This window comes from Bos grunniens, chromosome 6, assembly GCF_055505025.1.
Source record: "Bos grunniens cultivar Pamir isolate PY7600 chromosome 6, Bosgru_T2T1.0, whole genome shotgun sequence".
NCBI lineage: Eukaryota > Metazoa > Chordata > Mammalia > Artiodactyla > Bovidae > Bos > Bos grunniens.
The window spans coordinates 51,754,051-51,771,419 of record NC_141170.1 but is presented as its reverse complement, the minus strand read 5'-3'; the positions used below and the strand labels follow the sequence as shown (position 1 = coordinate 51,771,419).

Below are 17,369 nucleotides of genomic sequence, written 5' to 3'. Positions count from 1 at the left end.
CATTATTTGAACTTTATACAATATGCACGTATTAACTTTATAATAAAAGGATAAATTTCAGTATCTTTTCTCAAAAGAATATTACTAAACAACTTGTAGAAATGTTCATGATATAGTGTTAAACAGAAAAAGCAGATAGCTAAACACTATTTATGTTACACTATTTATGTTATCATCCTGTCTTATTAGAAATGTTGCATATGTGCATGGAAAGGATAAATACTTTAATATTAAACATTTTAAGTTTTTAGTGGTAGGATCATCAGTATATGGATTTTTCTTTGTATTCTGTAATTTTGCCTAATTTATTTTCTTAATGAGAATAAAAAGGCAGTATTTATAAATTTTGTTTAGTAGCAAAAATAATTTATGTCAGCAGTTTTGCTTTAAAATAATGTTTTCCAGCCCTTGCCCAATCTCAGTATCCTACTGCAGAGCCTAGGTTCTTTCTTAATATTTAACAATGCTCCCAGAGTTGTGTAACCATCCAGAACAGGCTTTGCCAGCTCCGCAATAGAGAAGCAGCCAGTGCCTGAAAACAACCATCTACTGCTTGGAAAAGCTTAGGTTCTAGCCCCAGCTCTACACCAAATTGCCAGTGAGAACTTGGCAGAGATCTTTCTGAGTTTCGTTTCCCCTTCCATAGAGTGGAGATGCTAAAACCTGTCCTGACTTCTATAGTGATTCTCTATGGGGAGTTAATGAAAAATACACACAAAGTAATATTGAAGGCTGTGAAGATTTACACAAATTCACGTTGACGATCAGAGAAGGCAATGGCAACCCACACCAGTACTCTTGCCTGGAGAATCCCATGGATGGAGGGGCCTGGTGGGCTGCAGTTCATGGGGTCACGAAGAGTCAGACACAACTGAGCGAGTTCACTTTCACTTTTCACATTCATGCATTGGAAAAGGAAATGGCAACCCACTCCAGTGTTCTTGCCTGGAGAATCCCAGGGATGGGGGAGCCTGATGGGCTGCCATCTATGGGGTCACACAGGGTCGGACACAACTGAAGCGACTTAGTAGCAGCCAAGTTGATGATGTAATTATATAACTACCAAGCTCAGAAAGAGACAACCATCAACTTTCTAAGGGAGACAAAGAGAGCTAACATGCTTAAAGTAATCTTTCTTTAAGCCTTCCCTCCTTGAACTGTCACTTTGAGAACTCAATTTTGTCAGAGCAACTATTTAATAATTATCTTTAGAGGGTCATAAGCTAACTGTAATTGCCATGAAGACCAAAACAGAACTGAACAAAACTGTTGCTATGTGTGCCTGTAGCAAACAAACACAAGGAACGATTGTTAAAACGACTGTTATCAACTTACAGAGAAAATACAACACTTCCTCAGGAAGCAACAATTTCACTAAGGAGGTCGTTATTATCCTAGTCATTATCATCACCTTTACAATTCACAGAAAATTCGCAAAGGGGCCATCATAAAGTAAAATCTCAATTAATCAAAAGGCAGTTAATAAACCATCGAATAACCAAATATATTCTCCAGACTCATTTTTTTAGCCAAACATTTTACAATAAAACAGTGATATAAATGCCAGAAAAATAAAGGTCCTAAGAGCAAAACTACTACTTTTTGAATGAAGCTACTCCATTCCCAATGACCAGAACTAGGAATATTTTTTAAATAAACTTAAAGTATGGATTATAACAATAAAGTCATATATATTAAAACCCTAGAGCACCACAAGACCCTACATCATCAAAGAAAATTTTCTCTAGAATCGATGTGTTATACTGATCAAGGGTAAGAATGAAGACTTTCTGCAATGGTTGGAAGCCTTAATGCGTTATCCTCCCCCTTTTACCCACTCAATCAGAAAGTATTCTGAATTCTAAAAATTGACCATAAAAATTAATAAATTATGATTACCTGCAGGTTTCCTTGACCTTTATGTTAGGGTACCTCACTCAAATATTTGTTTCTCAGGAAATGCAATCTGATGAGAATGGAATTTCTCAGAAAATGGATGCTGATGAGAAGCCTTTGGGGAAAGTCTGAATTAGAGTTTCATCTTCCATAAAATCTGTTGTGATTTCACCATCTATTACATGTATTGACTATATTTTAAACCATTATGTTAGCCATAAGCATTTATTTCCTTGTACATACATCTACGTTTGCATATGACTATTCCACTTTACCAATTCTTCTCTAAGCTTCTTAAAAGCAGAGAACTTTCTCTGCTCTTTACATCCTTGGGACAAAGCAAATACAAAATTTGATGGAAACAATAATGAGTAAACATACAAAGAGGCAAATAAGTATTTCTAACCCAGCACTTGAGGTCCCCTGGATTCTAATTACACAGGAATTTTGTCAGTCACAATGTCTATTTGAAATTTAGGATAATTTTTTCCCTGCTTTTCTTACAAATCTATGTCTTATACCCAACAGAACACATTAAAACTACTGATATTTTTACTTTAAACAATGTGAAGATAGCATAATCTAATCTTTACTTAATATTTTTGTTTCTCAACCCTTGTTGAGCATGTGCTATATGCCATATAGCTTGCTGCAGTGTGAAGGCAAGGAAGAAAAGAGGAAGGATGGAAGGCAGGCTTCCAGCCCTAAAGAAGTTAATAAGAGAGCCCTGTAAGTAACAAAAATCCAACATGACAATTTTGTGTGTATAAAGGCCAACTCTGTGGAGTCAGGAGATTCATGAAAGCTCTCCAAAGCAGGGAATATGTGACTGGGTTTTGAAGGATGAGTAGGAGTTTACTAAGGTAGTGGTGGAAATGAGTACTCCTGGCAGAAGAAACACCATCTGAAGAAGGTAAGGAATGAAGAAAAGAGCAAATATTTCTAATGACTAGAATTAGGATGCCTGGGTGCTTGTGGCTTCCCCTCAGCACTCATGTAATGTGGAACACTTTTCGTGAGTGCCCTGACCCATTATTGTATTATGATCCAGTTATCAGTGTCTGTCCCAACAGACTTGAGATCAGGTACCAGTGAGCTCTGATTTTTATGTTTCCAGCAACTTTCATAATGCCTGGCTCATAAAACCTTCCAAAAAAGCTTTGCTTTACTTTTGATATTTAGTTTATTGCACAAACACTACTCTCAAAACTTAAACATCTATACTCTATCATCATTGTGATGATCACATTTAAATACTATTTTTTAACAGCACAATGTGTACATTTCTTAATCCCAATTTCCTTTAGAACAATTTTATCAATTCCCAAGAATGTGCTTTGAAAAGAGATTTCATTCGATTCATGGATTTATTTTGAGAGAATCAACACACCTAATACATTAAAATTTTTAATTACCTGACAAGGGACATCTCTTCATTTATTGATAGCTTTTAAAGTCTACTATATATGTTTTAAGTCTTTATAATTTTCATTAAACAAGCTATGCATATTTCTAGTTAAATATATTCTATGTATTTAAATTTGTATTTGTAAATAAGATTTTTTTAACATATTGTCTCACCAGTTACTACTGATTTATAGGAGAGGTGTCTATATATGTATTTTGTAGCCTATCATCTTACTGAACTTTAGCTTTAATAGTTTTAAATTGATCCATTTACATTTTCTAGGTAGACGATACCTTAAGTAATGATAATTTTATCTCTTCAAAATGTATATCTTGTTTATTTTTCTCATTTCATTCTACTCATCTCATGAGTAGAAGTTATAGAACACTGCTAAATAATAGATACTATATCCTGCTTCTGTTTCAGTCCCTAGAATTTCTCCTATTTTTCTCACTGGTTCCAGATAAATTTTCTTTATTGTGTTAAGGAAGTTTTCTTATATAAGTAATTTCCTCTTCTTTCAAGAATATACATTAAACTTCACCAGTTACCTTTCATCAGCTAAAGCTAAGTTTATTTGTAACTGGGAACATTTGTAACATTTGAGAACTATTACATGTAATTATAAGTACTTGCTTCACACTCTAGAGTATCTATATTACCATAATTCAAAATCTTGGCATAATGGTTGTCTGCTGATGGGAAGGTACACGCTATTTTTCCTTTGAGGCAATGTAGGAAAGTGCCAGCTGTTTGATTACTGCCATAGCCAAACTTAAAATATGACAGTCTAAATTCCCATGCACTCTTATGTCAGGTGACGGGCTCTAGCACTATGTGGATTTATCCCGCTGAACTACTGATGGGGACACAGTAGGAAACAAAGCAAAGTTTCTATCTAAGACAATCACTGGCACATAATAGGTACCAGGTAAGTCTTTATTGAATAATACATAAAAATATCTAGGGTACAGTAGCTTTTTTGGAGGTAGTTTTGGACCCCTTTTTAAAATCATGTCCATAAGTTTTAGTCAATTTAAGTTTTACTTTTCAATTTAAATTTAGGCATTTGTTTATGTAGAAAATAATCTATTTTATCCAGACTTTTAAGTTTTTAGCACTATTAATTTCATAGCTTAAAAAATTACCTCCATGAAAAAGAGAAAGATCTATAATAGTGTCTTGCTATTATCGTCAAAGAGTTATTTGATATTTCTCCCCCTTCCCACCCCCCCTTTTTTTTTTTTTTTCATTTCTAAGGGGTAGGGTCCTTAATTTATTTATTTGTTTGTTTATTTATTTTTTTACTAGCCCGCCCCGGTCCGCGGGCCGCCTGGTCGCGCTCGGGTCCCGCCCTGCGGGCTGCGCAGCCTGATGACGTCAGGGCAGCCGGCTTCCCCCCTTAATTTAAACTTATTAATTTTTAACTTTATTTGACTGTGACCAGAGAATGTATACTTTTTTGCCTAATTGAGATTATTTTTGTGATCAATATGTACCAATATTCTAAGAGTAGAGTAAAGAGGGTGTATTTTCTATGCAGCGGTCCCCAACCTTTTGGGCACCAGGGACCAATTTCGTGGAAGACAATTTTCCCAAGGACCAGGGTCGAGGGGGATGGTTTGGTAATGATTCAAGGGCGTTACATTTACTGTACACTTTATTTCTATTGTTACTACATCTGCTTCACCCCAGGTCATCAAGCATTAGATCCTAGAGGCTGGGGACCCCTGCACTATGGGATATAAAGTATAATCAATAATTATTAGGTCTTTTATTTACAGTTAACACCATGATGCTTAACCACCACCATTCTCTTTTATCCGCCTGCTTCATTTAACAAAACTGTAAGTAACATTTATAGAAAGGACAGTAAGTGAAAGAATGAATATAGTGGAACAAATTGACTGAGGGATATATAAACAGAAAAGGTCAAGGAGTGAAAAGCTAGTTATAAGATATGTCTTTAACAGTAGGAACATTTTAAAAGCTCAGTTTAATAAAGTCTAACTTTCTGATACAGAATGAAAGCACAAATATTTAAAATCCTGTAATCTTGGCATTATGTATGTATGTATGTATGTATACATTATGTATGTATGTATATATATACATAATATATATATTATGTATGGATGGATGGATGGATGGATGGATGTGAGAGTTGGACTGTGAAGAAAGCTGAGTGCCGAAGAATTGATGCTTTTAAACTGTGGTGTTGGAGAAGACTCTTGAGAGTCCCTTGGACTGCAAGGAGATCCAACCAGTCCATTCTGAAGGAGATCAGCCCTGGGATTTCTTTGGAAGGAATGATGCTAAAGCGGAAACTCCAGTACTTTGGCCACCTCATGCAAAGAGTTGACTCATTGGAAAAGACTCTGATGCTGGGAGGGATTGGGGGCAGGAGGAGAAGGGGACGACAGAGGATGAGATGGCTGGATGGCATCACTGACTCGATGGATGTGAGTCTGAGCGAACTCCGGGAGTTGGTGATGGACAGGGAGGCCTGGGGTGCTGCGATTCATGGGGTCGCAAAGAGTCGGACATGACTGAGTGACTGAACTGAACTGAATCTTGGCACAATAAAATGATAAAGAGTAGTTTTAAGTTTATAAAAATAAAGTGAAAAAAGTGAAAGTGTCAGTCACTCAGTGGTTCCTGACTCTTGGTGACCCTGTGGACTTCTCCAGGCTTCTCTGTCCATGGAATTCTCCAGGCAAGAATACCCACAAGAGTGGGTAGCCATTCCCTTCTACAGGGCATCTTCCTGACTCAGGGATCAAACCCAAGTCTCCTGCCTTGCAAGCAGATTCTTTAGATTCTTTACCTTCTGAGCCACCAGGGAGGCCAGGAAAATAAAACTATCAAATAATTGATACGTTTTTTAAAGTCTAATTAAATTATACATGCCTATCATGGAGAAATAAAAGAAAGCAAGATAATTTAAATTCTGGCTCCATCACATAATAGTAATATGTTACCTTGAGAGAGTTATTAAACCTCTTTAGACCACTTATCTCTAAAAGGAAGTGTGCAGGTTGCTACAATAATGTTTGTAAAGTAACTAACATTTAAAAAGTTCTTAAATGTCCCCAATGAGTTGGAGCTCATATTTTCAGGGAGTTTTATTAAGATTTACATGAATTTGACAGTGTTCCATCTTCAAATATCTTAAAAAGAAAGAAAACCTAGTATATGATACTTCCTTTGAGGAAAGACACATCTGAACAAAGGTATTGTTTTGACTTCTAAAAATGAACTTGAAGGTAAACAACAAGGACCTACTGTATAGCACAGGGATGTCTACTCAATATCTTTTAATAACCCAAATGGAACAGAATCTGAAAAAAAAAAAAATATATATATGTATCATATGTATATACATACATTCATATGTTTTATGTATATATATATAACTGAATCATTTTGTTGTACACTAGAAACTAAGACAATATTGTAAATCAACTATACTTATATTTGTAAAAAATAAACTTTAAATTTGCAAAAAGGCAGTATTTACTATGCTATGATATTCAGATTAGCAGGACCATATTGCCAGACTTTATTTAGTGTTATTTTTAACTAAAACTGTATCTTTAACTAAACTGTGTTTAGTAGAATACTCATTTATCTGTCAAAAATACAGAGAAATCAATAAAAATCAAACCATCAGTTGTTGCTAGAAAGCATATACCATGGAAAACAAAGCAAATGCTGATGCATTAATAAATCAAAACAGAGGTATAAACATATGTGAAAATATAATTTTAATTACCACTGAGTTCTTACCTTTGGTTGCTTAAGCACTGTATCTGTGTCTTCCAGAAACAGAAGTCAGTGGTGTATCCAAAGCAAACAGGGATATAGTGTAAATCCGGACATTGTCAAAATCCAGGTCCTAATTTTTAAAAGAAATAAATATGCTGATCTTTTTCCTTTCTTTAAACATGTACAAACAGCTAGTTTTCTTAATCATTCCCAAGGAAAGAAACAGTTCTGTGGCATTGACAAAGGAGGATTTTCATGAGCCAGTATTGGATTTGCGGATTTATATACAGATGAAAATAACAGCAAAGCACCATTATCCTTTGCTAGAGCCCAAGCTTATTAATATGTGACAGATTTAGGAACAAAAGGGGTTTTCTTATACTATACCTCTTAACAAATTTGCAATTAAGCTTAACCAAAGGTAATATCGGCTAATGAATTTTATTAAAGTTCTGTTTTCAATTTATCCAGCATTACAATCTGGATAGAATTATAGGCTTTTACAAATTATGACTAAAATTTTAAATATAGTGCCATCATAATAAAACTATTAAAATATAAATAAGGTGTACTTATTTATTCATTGACCCATTTAATGTGTGTTTTGTGGAAGAGCTGCATGTCTCATATCTAGTCAGAAATAAAATTGGATGAGTCTGAGCATCCCTGAATGAGGCATACTTTAGGTGTGGCAATAAGATATGCCAGTTAGTGTCCAAATATTATTCTAATGACCAAACAGTAAATTTTCCTCAGAGTTTTTAATCCAATATTTGATAGTTTACATACTCACTAAGGGCTTCCCTGGTGGCTCAGCTAGTAAAGAATCTGTCTGCAAATGCAGGAGACCGTGGTTCAATTGCTGGTTTAGGAAGAACTCCTGGAGAAGGGAATGGCTATCCACTCCAGTATTCTGGCCTGGAGAATTCCATGGACTCTATAGTCCACGGGATCACAAAGAGTTGGACATGACCGAGCAACTTTCACTTCACTTCACATACTCACAAAATTTTTTTCTGATTTATTACTGTAGACTTCCTTAATAGCTTAGTTAGAGATCTCTTCTTGGAAGTAAGGATTTTTCAGAAAATTATACTTGTCTAATAATAAAGAACCTTTTGTTCTTAAATTCAATGTTCACTTTACTTCCGTCTCTCTTACAGGAACTTTGGCTCCCTTTAGGTTGGGGTGGTGTCTGTGACGCCACACTAAGTTTATACACAGAGGTTTTGGAGTCACAGGCCTGGTTTGAACCTCAGCTCCAAGTTCACCAGCTCTGAGACTAGAGCATGGTAGTGAACCCTCTGAGCCTCAGTTTCAGTTTCCATGGAATGGACATGATAATACCTTGAAGATCTGAGGATTAAAACGAGATATAGTAATATGAAGAGTTTATTACACTTTCTAAAGCATGGTAAACACTTGATAAGTGACTATTAAACATTTTTAAAGATAAATAGCAGAGTTAAACTTTATTTTACAATAATTGGTCTACTATCAGAAATGTGTATGCTTTCTTTTAAAAGTTGAAAATATATTTTCTTGAAAATTCCCTGACTGTCCAGTGGTTAGGACTCCACACTTCCAGTGCCAGGAGCCCAGATTCTATCCCTGGTCAGGGCACTAAGATCCTATACGTCACATGGCATGGCCAAAAAGAAGTAAAAAAAAAAAAAAAAAAAAAAATTTGCTGCTCAGTAAATATCTTATTTAGAGTAATCTTTTTCTAATCTTACCTCATACACCAAGTGAAAGTCATGCCCAGCGCTTTGTGACTGACCCCACGGACTGTACAGTTTATGTAATTCTCCATGCCAGAATACTGGAGTGGATAGTCTTTCCCTTCTCCAGAGGATCTTCCCAACCCAAGGATCGAACCCAGGTCTTCCACACTGCAGGCAGATTCTTTACCAGCTGAGCCACAAGAGAAGCCCAAAAACACTGGAATGGGTAACCTATCCCTACTCCAGTGGATCTTCCCAACCCAAGAATCAAACTGGGGTCTCCTGTATTGCAGGAAAATTCTTTACCAATGAGCTATGAGGGAAGCCCAAAGATGTAACTAAAACAAATATACCTAAATATAAAACAAGATGACAAGATTAGGAACTCCTTCCCTCATAGTGCCATTCATTTTCCCCTGGATTGCTTGTTAGTTGAAATACTCTTAGAATGATTCAATGAATTAAATAAGAAAGTTGAAGCAATAACTCTGATACCTTTCTTCCTCCTGCCAACTCAACCCCTGGTTGACACAAAACTTCACAGAACTTGCCATTATAAAATAACTATTCCCCAATGAATCACACACACACACACCCCATAAGAAGCTCTCATTTATTTTATCTTCCCTTACTAGCTTACACTGCCTTTGTGCACCTTTCCTACTCCAAAACTATAATTAAAGATGAAGTGAATATTTTTGATTCTTGGGATGACCCTTACTAGTTGTGCAGTCTTGAGAAAATGATTTAATCTTTCTGAGCCTCAATTTCCTTATCTGTAAAATGGAAATATAATACCTCCCTCAGTACATTTTTGTGAGAAAAATGGAGCAAGATTACAGCATATGATACACTCATGGTGTATATAAGAGGACACTTAATAATGCGCTCTCTCTCCTTTCGCTTTCCTCTAAACTGGAGCTTTGCAGCACATTGCTTAGGCCTTACCTGTATTCAACATGTTGCAGTTGGACTTTTGATAGCAGGTACATGTGGCTATTAAATAACTAATAGGTAAAGATACAGAGCTATTTTTTATACCTTGTTTCTAAACAATTTATTACATAATTCTAGCAGAGTGTGACCAAATAAAATAATTCTCTGTAGTTTTTTCAAATGAAAATCGGTGTTTTCTGTGTGTACAGTACTTAACAATGTGAAATAATAGTCCTTCACAAAGGCGTAGAATTCATTCAACATGTAATTCCCGAGCACCACACTATGCTGGGTGCTATTCTAAGGTCTGGGAGCACACCCACAAGCCCTTTCCTTAGAGATTATCCACAAGAAGGAGACAGGCAAAGCAAGAGGTGCTTACCAAAGAGTGTGATAGAGAGCTAAGGAAGCACACCAAAGAAGCCCTAAGATTGGGAGAGGAAAAGAGTTGGTCAAGAAAACTTGTGGGGGAAAATTATCTCTGCTGAAATTGAAGGTAAGTAGGAATGTTGTTTTTGTGTATACAACACACATACCACGATACTTTTCTGATTTACCCAAATTTAAAAGGGTAAAAGCATGTTTCATCTTATTTCATTTTGTTTTCGCCTCCAAAGTACAATTAACTTGACCCAGTCTACCAATGGATTTCTCTTCCTGGGACCTGCAGTAACCTTGACTGATGGAAAGAACATAGCCAGACTGGATTATCTGTTTAGTAGGCTACTTTTAGTCTGGTTCCCAGCCTTGCTTTGTCAGCTCCCTCTAAATCTTTATAATCCTATTTAAACTGCCTCTAACTGTAGATGCTCATTTGTGTGACATTGATTCTTTTGCATTTTCATTTCAAAAAAATTGTGTGATGTAAAGGATTCTGGCACTTGGCCCTAAATTATTAAATATTTGATAATATGTCTTCCAGCACACCAAGACCTGCAGTGAGAATGGTCTGAGATGTCTTCTCAGCACTTATAACCATAATAATTAAATCTGGTGTAAAGTAAAAGTCACCAAGTAGTGTCTGACTCTTTGTGACCCCATGGACTATACACTCCATGGAATTCTCCTGGCAAGAATACTGGAGTGGGTAGCTTTTCCCTTCTCTAGGGGATCTTCCCAACCCAGGAATCAAACCCAGGTTTCCTGCATTGCAGGCAGATTCTTCACCAGCTGAGCTACATTGTTTAATGTCTGTCTCTCCTATAAAAACTGTAAACTCCACAAGGGACTGTGTCTGTGTTATTCACGACTGTATCTTTAGTGTTTAGCTCAATACCATGCATAATCATTCATTTAACAGATATTCAGTGCCAGGCTCCTTTCTAAGCACTAAGAAGTTTAATAGTAAACAAAACTAAGTTCCCACCCTCATAGAGGGTACATTCTAATGGGATAGGATGGCACAAGACAATAAACTAAGCAGTAAACACAGAAGTCAGACAGTGATTAATAATATGATAAAATAAGGCAGTGGGGAGAAGATGATTTGGGGATAAGGCAGGACAGTTTCAGATGGGATATTCAAGGAAGACCTCACCTAGCTGAGACCTCAATATAGGCACAGAGCTAGTCAAGCCTAGTTCCGGGGGGACAGATCCTGCCTGGCAAGAAAACATGTGCAAAGCTCAAAAACAGGACTGCCTTAGAGTATTTAAAGAACATCAAAGAGGTCAGATGGCTAAGTTAGAGGAAGCAAAGACAGGAGGGGAAGGAGTTAAGGTCTTAGAGGACAGATCATGTGAAGAACAGTTAGGAGGCTATGACAGCAATTCAGTGAGAGATGGCAGTGGTTCAGACCAGGATGGCAGATGTGGAGATGATGAAAAGGGGATGTATTTTTAAGACAGAGACAATAAGATTTGCTGACTGACTACATGGAGGCAGGGGTGGGGGGCGGTGTGAGTGAAAGAATGAAATCAAGGTGGACTTTAGATTTTTTGATCTATGAAACCAAATAATAGGTTGTAATTTAATGAGATAGGAAGGCATCATGAAGAACAGGATGGGGATAGAGGGAGATTGGGGGTTCTGTTTGGAAAATAAGGAGTTAGTGCATATCAGTGCATCAGTAATATTCATTGAAATAGATGAATGAAAAACTTACGTATTTTCCTGTACCTATATTTACTTTATTATTCAGGATTCCAGAAAGAGAAAGTAGAGGCTGTACAGTTTTGAGAGTAGCAATACTGATAAACAGTAGAACTGCCTTCCACTGCCCTTTGAACACAAAAGTTCTTAAATCCCATTAGCATAGTTTGGGGGTCCAGGACCCCATGATACTATAACATGATGTGGTATATACATGAAAATATGTTCTTTTCTGAAATGATCCATGATTTTCATCAATTTACCACTCCCAAATAGCTAGTATGTATCCACATTAATATAACATACATTTATTAAATATCTTTTCACTCTTCTTCATTCAGTAAACTCAGAGTTCAAAATACATAAAATGTGCAAGATTGACAAAATGCTAGTGTCCTTATTCAGTTAAGAAAAAAATGGGGAGTGTTACATGCCAGGCACTGGGATAGGGAGTGTGCATATCACTCCCTATGAGAAGCAATCTGGCTTAATAGTCAGGAATATCAGCTTTGGATGTCAGATACACTTTGGTTCAAAATCCAGTTCTTCTACTTGCTAACTGTGTTACCGAGGCAAGTTATAAAACTTCTCTATTTCATATATCATATAATAGGGAATCTGAAAAAGTGACACGAATGAATTTATATACATACTACTATATATATAATAGCTAAGCAGTAAAGACCTACTGTATAGCAGGAGAACTACAATACAATAACCTATAATGGAAAATAATCTGAAAAAGAATATATGTATAACTGAATCATTCTGCTATACACTTCAGTCAGTTCAGTTCAGTCACTCAGTCGTGTCTGACTCTGCAACCCCATTTAATGTAGCATGCCACGCTTCCCTGTCCATCACCAACTCTCGGAGCCTACTCAAACTCATGTCCATTAAGTCCGTGATGCCATTCAACCATCTCATCCTCTGTCATCCCCTTCTCCTCCTGCCATCAATCTTTCCCAGAATAAGAGTCTTTTCAAATGAATCAATTCTTTGCATCAGGTGGCCAAAATATTGGAATTTCAGCTTCAGCATCAGTCCTTCCAATGCATATTCAAGACTGATTTCCTTTAGGATGGACTGATTGGATCTCCTTGCATTCCAAGGGACTCTCAAGAGTCTTCTCCAACACCGCAGTTCAAAAGCATCAATTCTTCAGCGCTCAGCTTTCTTTACAGTCCAACTCTCACATCCATACATGACTACTGGAAAAACCATAGCTTTGACGAGACGGACCTTTGTTGGCAAAGTAATGTCTCTGCTTTTGAATATGCTGTCTAGGTTAGTCATAACTTTCCTTCCAAGGAGCAAGCGTCTTTTAATTTCATGGCTGCAGTCACCATCTGCAGTGATTTTGGAGCCCAGAAAAATAAAGTCTGACACTGTTTCCACTGTTTCCCCATCAATTTACCATGAAGTGATGGGACGAGATGCCATGATCTTAGTTTTTTGAATGTTGAGTTTTAAGCCAGCTTTTTCACTCTCCTTTTTCAAGAGGCTCTAGTTCTTCATTTTCTGCCCTAAGTGTGGTGTCATCTGACACACACAGTAAATTAACTATACTTCAATTTTTTAAAATATTTTTAAGTCTTCTCTATTTCTTAGTTAAAAGATATATCTAACATAGTAAGTAACCTTTCTTCCACAATGAGGTGTTCAATATATGGCTATGTGTGCAGGCTCAGTCACTCAGTCCTGTCCAACTCTTTGTGATCCCACGGACTGTAGCCTGCCAGGCTCCTCTGTCCATGGGATTTTCCAGACAAGAACACTGGAATGGGTTGTCATTTCCTACTCCAGAGAATCTTCCCAACCTAGGGATCAAATCTGAATCTCCTGAGTCTCCTACACTGGCAGGTGGATGCTTTACCACTGAGTCACCTGGGAAGCCCTCAATATGTGGTGAGATTCCTGCTAATGAGCAAACTGACTCCTTAATTATAATTTAGGTTTTCAGGTAGATCTGTTTATAGGGAGAGCACACACTAATTACAGATCATAAGCATCCAACCTGTAAAACCAGACCTACTGAATGAATATAATAGGATTTTAGAGCCTACAGAATCACAGCCCTACCCATAAGAAGTGTACGTACCTAAGTTACCATTGTGCTATTGTAACTGAAATTACACAACTCTTCATAAACCATCATGCAATTTAAAGGAAAACATTTATTATTACTGAATTTAACTGATCTTAAAAAACTGATCAAATTTTGATTAATTTTCATATATCTAAAAGAAGCTGAGTAGTAAAATTTTAGCATCTGATGTTAACAGTTGCTTAGAATACCAAACAGACTTTGGAGTCAAACTAATGTAGAGTTGCACACTGGCTCTGCCAATTAGCAAGTGTTTGTTTTTATCAGTATAGTTGATAGTTGAAGGGATCCTTTTTATCAATTAGTGGTATGGCAACCCACTCCAGTGTTCTTGCCTGGAGAATCCCATGGACAGAGGAGCCTGGTGGGCTGCCGTCTATGGGGTCGCACAGAGTCGGACACGACTGAAGCAACTTAGCAGCAGCAGCAGCTGCAGAGATATTCTACACAAAACTCTTCCCACAGGTATAGCATACATTAGAACCTCAATTATGACAACTATTAAGATATTATTTACTAAAAGGTCCTGGAGTTCACTATTAATTAATAATTACTGTTAGAGTATCAAATTTATGGTTATGTGTGGGGTGTGTGTGTGCATGGAGGACCATTTCCTACTCGAGGGGATCTTCCCCACCCAGGGATAAAAGCTGTGTCTCTTGCATCTCCTGCATTGGTAGGCAGATTCTTTACCACTAGCACCACCTGGGAAGCCCACAAAATTTCTAGTTAAACAACATAATCAAATATAGAAGGGCTCCAAAGGATTCAGAGTAGGGAAGGAACCTATCACGGAGGAGAGAGGGTTGTGTATTACTGACAGCAGTGCCAAGAGAAATAACACTTGAGTCATCACAGATTATCAATTTCTATGTGGAGAAACTTTGTACTGTTTGCTTGTCAATACAAGTCATAAAATGATGCTTAGATTCAGAAATAAATCATGAATTTTAAATATCATGTTCAGGGACTTTCCTGGTAGTCCAGGGAACCAGGTTCAGTCCTTGGTCAGGGAACTAAGATCCCACATGCCTGGGAACAGCTAAGCCCGTGCACCACAACTGCTGAACCCAAATGCCTTAGCTACAGAAGCCTGTGTGCCTGGAGCCCATGCTCCGCAATAAGAGAAGCCACCACAATGAGTAGCCCCCACCCTCCACAACTAGAAAAAGACCCCCGCAGCAATGAAGATCCAGTGCAGCCAAAGATAAATAAGTAAATAATAAAAAATTTTATTTAAAAAAGCAGAAAAATGTGATCTATAATCAGGAGGAAAACCACTCAATAGTTGCAGATCTAGATTTATATATCATCTCAAAGATACATTTTTCATTAAAAAAAAAAATCCAATTAGCAAATGGGTTAACAGCACAGACTCTGAGGCCTTAGTTAGCATCCCAGCTCCACCACTTACTAGCTATATGTTCACAGGCAAGTTTTTGAATCTCTATGTGCCTCCCTTTTGTTATCTGTAAAGTGAGGATTAAGAATAGTTTCTATCTATTATGATAATTTAAAAAGCAAATATTCATAAAGGTCTCAGAATATTTGTCCATATAAATGCTACATATGTGTCAGTTAACTAAGTAATAAATAAATAGTACTTTAGATCCCTGTTGACTCTCATCACCAATCTTTGATAAGGTAAAATTTTCAACTCTAAGGTATAAACAAAACATTTAAATAGAAATCTAAGCTTTACAGTAATCCAAGTTTGGCATAAATCTCCCTTCCTTCCAACTTTCACCTCCCCATGCTATTCCTTCTCCACCAAGCCAATCACATGTGAAAGTGTGTACTTTGTATTGTTTTGTTTCCTGATCTTAGCATCTTAACTCCTCATCCTCCTCCTGTTTCAGCCTAAGAATAAGAAAAGCAAGATCGAGCCTCTGCTATGCAACTCCTAGGTAACAAATAGCGCTGCTCATGATTACCTACAACAAAGGTAAGATAGGCAGACAAGAGTATTTCCTTCCCTGCCGAAGCCCCATAGCACAGAGGCACCCCATTCCTGTGGTGAGAGTTTTACCAGGAATTATACCCATATCTGCATAATGGTGCATAATGCTGCATAATGACCTGCTACCAAGCCTTCCAATGTATAGCTGGTTAAATTACTTAATCTCATTCTTTTCCTCTGATCTCTCCTCTGTAAACTAGGGGTTAACAGACTATGTTGTGGGATATAACGAGATAATACACATAAAGTGCCTACATATGCATGGTGAAGTAAGACTATCATAAACGTTCAGTTCAGTTCAATTCAATCGCTCAGTCGTGTCCAACTCTTTGCGACCCCAGGAATCGCAGCAGGCCAGGCCTCCCTGTCCATCACCAGTCCCGGAGTTCACTCAGACTCACGTCCATCGAGTCAGTGATGCCATCCAGCCATCTCATCCTCTGTCGTCCCCTTCTCCTCCTGCCCCCAATCCCTCCCAGCATCAGAGTCTTTTCCAATGAGTCAACTCTTCGCATGAAGTGGCCAAAGTATTGGAGTTTCAGCTTTAGTCTCAGTCTTTCCAATGAACACCCAGGACTGATCTCCTTTAGGATGGACTGGTTGGATCTCCTTGCCGTCCAAGGGACTCTCAAGAGTCTTCTCCAACACCACAGTTCAAAAGCATCAATTCTTCGGCGCTCAGCTTTCTTTAGAGTCCAGCTCTCACATCCATACATGACCACTGGAAAAACCATAGCCTTGACTAGAAGGACCTTTTTTGGCAAAGTAATGTCTCTGCTTTTTAATATGCTATCTAGGTTGGTCATAACGTTCCTTCCAAGGAGTAAGCGTCTTTTAATTTCATGGCTGCAATCACCATATGCAGTGATTTTGGAGCCCCAAAAAATAAAATCATAAACGTTAGTTATTACTATTTTGTAGGAATTAGTCGTTTCAGTTTGAGCATTGCCTTTCTTTTAGGGTTTAGGGCAATAACTATATGACTTAGGAAAGGGAGAGACGGAAGGTGGCAGTTTGAGCCTAGGGATTTAGGGAAAAGCTGATAATAATACAAAACAACAAACTCTCTTCTCAAGCCGGCAGAATAAACTTTACTTGGTAATCAGAGCAGAATCCAGGGGCCACAACTTCCCTGCAAAGCCGCGAACACCCAAAGCAGGGCCCTCAGAATCCCCCGGCAGAAGGCATTTCGACCAGGGAAGAGCCTGAAGTGGGCCTCAGCACAGACTTTTACATCACAAAATTTCCAGGGAGTTGACCTGGCTGGCGACTTCCACGCTCCGAGAGACGCTTTACCCCGCGAAGTGTGCCTGTGCTTCTGTTCTGCTTGGGTCCAGCAGCGGTCCCCAGGGGGCGTCCTCGCACCAACCCTCGATACCTGCGCGGGCGGACTGCAGCCTCCGCCCGCTCTGTGGGAATCAGCACCCAACCCCGCGGCTCGGGGGCGTGGCTCTAGCGGAGGCCCCACCCCGCCGCCCC

At 38.0% G+C, this 17,369-nt stretch overlaps 1 long non-coding RNA gene across 1 annotated transcript in view; it reads right to left on the bottom strand.

Moving 5' to 3' along the window:
- Positions 1-6,537: 6,537 nt before the first annotated feature.
- Positions 6,538-17,369, bottom strand: part of LOC147370716 (uncharacterized) — a 47,074-nt gene continuing 36,242 nt past the window's right edge. The window contains exons 2-3 of the long non-coding RNA XR_015165434.1: positions 7,094-7,202; positions 6,538-6,645 (exon numbers count right to left, since the gene is read on the bottom strand). This is a non-coding gene — a long non-coding RNA (uncharacterized LOC147370716). The remainder of the gene's footprint in view (positions 6,646-7,093; positions 7,203-17,369) is intronic.